The sequence below is a fragment of the Rhinopithecus bieti genome, unplaced genomic scaffold (genome assembly GCF_001698545.2).
Source record: "Rhinopithecus bieti isolate Rb0 unplaced genomic scaffold, ASM169854v2 scaffold_13348, whole genome shotgun sequence".
NCBI lineage: Eukaryota > Metazoa > Chordata > Mammalia > Primates > Cercopithecidae > Rhinopithecus > Rhinopithecus bieti.
In genome coordinates, this window is record NW_016808764.1 from 4740731 (window position 1) to 4745890 (window position 5160).

Here is a 5160-nt window from a genome sequence, read left to right on the forward strand (position 1 = left end):
GAACACTTTGAAATAAAATCAAAGACACAAGATTTCAAAGGCAAATACAGAAAATTAACATAGTTGTAGATAAAATGAAATTAAATCAAATGACACAAGATTTCAAAGGCAAATACAGAAAATTAACATAGCTATAGAAAAAAACTTAGCTCTTTTAACATTGAGAAGATCTGATTGTCATAAGTAATCAAAGATATAATAATTAAAACATGAAACAGTTATTTTGACAAAACGCAGAATCTCCCCACCCTCCAGAACAATCAAAAGGTAAAGAAATTTTACTTACCATATTTTATCGATATTCCAAGAATATCTTGCTTTTAAAAGGGATGACGAATTCTAGTTTTGCATCACTATACTTTAATATCGAAATAATAAATTAATTGCTATTTTACAAAACTTATAAATTCATTCCATTTTAATCAGTTTGACCACTCAAATTTCTCTTTCCCTTTATCACTCCTTCAAATTTTCTATATCCATTCAGTTTTATTCATTCTTCCTTATTCATTCTTAACCTTCCAAAATCTTACCATTTTTTTTCTCAGCAAAAAATCTCATCCTCATATCTCACATGTTACTTTCCTTGTACATTTTGTATACACTTCCTTTCCTTGTTACTATGAGTTTGATTTACATATTAGAATTTTAAGTCTTAGTAACACAATTTCCTGTGAAAACCTAGGAACAAGAAATTTTAAATGGTCTGAATACACATTTCATAATTTCTAGGAACACATGCTTCCTCAGAACAGTTTAATATGAAACAGCATATTTACTAAAAGACTCAATGATTTTTTTTTCTTTTATAAACTCCAAGAAGCCAACATAAACTGAAACTTATGTTCAGCAATTAATATTTCAGTATTTTACTTTATTTGGAAATGACATACACATTCAATTAATATCCATCATCTAAGGGTATAGTTACCAAAGAGACTGGGAAAGCATTTTAAGTAGACATATTATAACATTGTCTAAAAGTTTGTAAACTCTTATTCTACTTACATTTATTTCACTCACTTGTTCCTTGCAATTATGCTTAGATTATTTATGAAATTTAAATGATACATTAGACAAAAGCAAGTCATCTCAAGGTATTTTCCTGTCAACTATATTTGTAGCACATGCATTTAGGCAAGTATCACAAAATCAAGAATATAAAAGTTAAATAATTGGGCTTTTGTTTTTTGGCTGTGCTTTATATACAAAAGTAATGGACACTGCACTTTCTCTTGTGCATTTGTTCTTAGGTTGAACCAATTATCTCAGGATTTTAAACATCCAATGAAAATAAAAGTTGTCTGTCTGCATTATATTTAATGCTAACAACTCAAGACATGTTTTAATTAAACCAATGACATTTTATTTACCAAAGTTTACTAAGCTAACATGAACTTGAGAAACATTTGTGTTCTATTTTCTGAGAGAATAATTTTTTAAACACTTACTTTTCCCGAAGTCAATTTAGAGGTCATTTGGAGGTAGAAAACATATTACATAACATATATACCTATGTAGACATCCATAAACACAGACAGAACAGATATCTCAGCTTTCACTCTAAACTTTTGCCCCATGGCAGCTATAGTAATTCAAAACTTACTGAATCTGGCATATTCAACAAAATAAGGTTACCTGCTCAGATGGTTAAAACTTTTAAGTGTTTTCATTTGCTGGTTTCCAAACAGTCGTCTCCCTCCCTCTTTCCCTCCCTCCCTCCCTCTTTCCTTCCCTCCTTCCTTCATTTATTTTCTTTCCTTTCCTTTGTTTTATTTTATCTGAGAATTATCTTTCTTAAATTTGCATTTCAAAAGTAATGGTTCTTGGATAAGACAGGGTAGAAAATTTACATCTCAAGGGCACAGAGGAAGAATGCACATTTACCAAGAAGTTTTGGAGGCATATTTGCCTATTATCAGATGTCTAGGATAATTACTATTTAAAATTTTCATTCTTTTCTTAATTGCAGGACAGTTCCATTTTCAATGTCTTGATTTTCTAAAGTATCTACAAGCTTCTTGAGATACATAGATGAGGTTTGGGAATTAGTAAAAGGTGAGTTTGAATTTCTTCTAGAGGCACATTTCTATTTTGTGAAGACTCAATTTGTAAAACACTTGTTTTAATTCTTCAAAGAATTGGGTTGCAACCTAAATAGTATCAAGGGTTTGACTCATCCATCCTGCATTATCTTCAGCTTGCTCCTTTACATCAGGGAGAAGATTTCCCATTAAGATGGAAATCAAAAGATTCCTTTATTCTATATTTGGAACTGTTCATCTTTGGAATGTTCTAATAAACTTTTTTTTCTTTGCATATAGTTCCATTTTAGCTTAGGAGAGAAAGCCTAAAAAAAAATTGTTACACTCTGAATATAAACCAAAGTTCTAAAACAAAGGTATACCTTAACAGGTGACTCAATTCTAAAACTAATAAGCCTTTTATGGCTGCACCACAGATGCACCAGTCATCTTCAAAGCAAAAGTAAAATGATAAGAGTTCTTCCAAGAGCTAGAGTCACTCAAAGACATACAGAAGAAAGACTTAGACAATGTCTCTGTGAGCTGGCAACAGTTAGTATACTATGTCCAAATGGGGTGCAACCAACATTTCTTTCTGACCATATTCTTGGGAGCTCCTAACCTACATACCCCTGGCAGGCAGAAGGCCAAGCCAAGATCTCAGCTCTCCTTTGGAGAAAGAGAGTGAGTAACAAATGGGTACTCCAAAGCCAAGAGTTATAATTCAAATAAATTCTTAAAATGTTTCTCTTGAGCTGAAGGAATTTATTGAGGAAATTGAGCTGAATTTGGAGAAGATGGATTTTCAATTAGAGACCCAAAGATCCAAATGAGCTTTTAGAGGATCAGGGACCTGGACATAAGGAAGTATGAGGGCAGAGAAGGGGAATTTATGGTCAAAGAATTTTAACTTGTTCTAAATCTGTATTCTCCTTTTAATATTGCTAAGGAAGTCTCTAAGGCAATCTGTTAGTTCTTTGTGTCTTCATTTCAATTTGATTTTCCACAGGTACCAATAAGACAGTTGTTTAGGATGAGAGCTCTCTAAAATTTTTTCAAATATAACCAACTTATTGCTTTGAGTTGCTTCTAGAATAAGACTTTTCATGAAAATACTTGCCAGGTTTAGAATACCATGATGGAAATGGTGTTCCTAAAGTGAGTACAGAGAATGCAGCCCCGTGATCTAAAAGTTTGCTGTCGGAGATAAACTAAGAAAGCAAAACCTTCATTGCCAGAGGTGGTAAGAACAGTGTTTGTGAAAATGGTGTCTCTGGTCTCTCACAGAAAATTGGGGTGCCTCCAGTCCCTCAACCATTATGTGTCATTGGTGACACCAATTAGGCGCTACTGGGACTGGACTTTCACAGTGTTTATCAAGCAGTTGAAGGTAGAGACAACAAAGGCCCTTACGGATTGGGACCTCATTAGGACAAACTCACTTGAGCACTGCCATGACTGAACAGATACTGCTGCTTGTGACTTTGTGTCTGCAACTTCCAGCCTATTCAACGGGCTGACGCAAGCTGGCACACTTGCCTGCCGATTGGCAGAGACTGAAGACAGTGTTCTCAGTGGTCAAATAGCCAGATTCTCAGGACATAAGACAAAAGGAGAACCTCATACTTTTTTTTTTTTTTTTTTTGGTCTGAGACCTACAGCCAAGTTTGTCTAAACAGACATCACTCGTGAGAACTGTGAACTTACCTGGCTGGGAGGCCAGCTCAAATAATAAGCTTATATATAAGCCTTACGCCTATGTTCTTTACCGTCTGATTCTCCTCCTTATGACACATGAAATAAAAAGGAAAAAAAAAATGACCGTCTCTAGGAGGGAAAAGGTCGGAAAACAAGAGTACTCATACCCTGCCAAAAAAAAAAAAAAAAAAAATTTGCTGTATGCGTGTGAACAAGAACTAGTTCATACAGGTTTTTTCCTGCTAATTCAAATTTAGAAAGGGAAAAAGACAAACTCCTACTACTCTTACTTTGACCACACTTTGTAGGCAGAGATCTGGCAACCTGATGTGGAAAGAAATATCATTTGTGACCACCATTTTGTCAGGAGTCACGGGATTCTACAGCTGCAGCAAACCTGGAGCAAACTGGTCCCCACCAATCTAGACGAGACAAACCAATGATAACTGAAAATCACAATAAAATTGTAATACTCAAGATCCCAAAGAGATGATTCAGAAATAAAGTACCATTTAAAAAAAATGTACTTAATTTTTTTTTTTTTTTTTTTTTTTTGAGACGGAGTCTCGTGCTCTGTCGCCCAGGCTGGGGTGCAGTGACACGATCTCTGCAAGCTCCGCCTTCCGGGTTCACGCCATTCTCTTGTCTCAGCCTCCAGAGTAGCTGGGACTACAGGCGCCCGCCTGCCACCACGCCCAAATAATCTGTATTTTTAGTAGAGATGGGGTTTTCACCCTGTTAGCCAGGATGGTCTTGATCTCCTGAGCTTGTGATCTGCCCCCCTCGGCCTCCCAAAGCGCTGGGATTACAGGCATGAGGCACTGTGCCTAGCCCCTCCCACCCCCCCTTTTTAAATTTATTTATTTATTTTTTAATTTTTTATTTTATTTATTTATTTTTTTTGAGACAAAATCTTGCTCTGTAACCCAGGCTGGAGTGCAGTGGCAGATCTCGGCTCATTGCTACCTCCGTCTCTGGGGTTCAAGTGATTCTCCTGCCTCAGCCTCTTGAGGGGCTGGGATTACAGGTGTGTGCCACCACACCCAGCTAATTTTTGTATTTTTAGTAGAGATGGGTTTCACCATGTTGGTCAGGCTGTTCTTGAACTCTGACCTCAGGTTATCCACCTGCCTCGGCCTCGCAGAGTGCTGGGATTACAGGTGTGAACCACTGTGCCCAGCCCCCTTCCTTCCTTCTATATAAATAATTTTTAAAATATTTGGATAAATGGCCATTAGGCTAGAGTTATAAAATATTAATAAATCCAGATTAGTAGATTCTATTACTTTGTCTCACTACTTGAACTTTCTCTTAAAGTATTATGTACAAGACAGATAATTAGTACCTGTGTAGCACTAAGAATTCTGACTTCCAACAATTATTATCAGCCATCCTTTATTAGATTGATTCAGAGTAGAAAATTGTGATGTGTTATTTA

General features: G+C 35.8%; 1 long non-coding RNA gene across 1 annotated transcript in view; it reads left to right on the forward strand.

Annotated features, from left to right (window-relative positions):
* The window catches only part of LOC108538828 (uncharacterized), a 209292-nt gene extending 205089 nt beyond the window's left edge, over positions 1–4203 (forward strand). The window contains exon 5 of the long non-coding RNA XR_001888198.1: positions 4031–4203. This is a non-coding gene — a long non-coding RNA (uncharacterized LOC108538828). The remainder of the gene's footprint in view (positions 1–4030) is intronic.
* Positions 4204–5160: the final 957 nt, after the last annotated feature.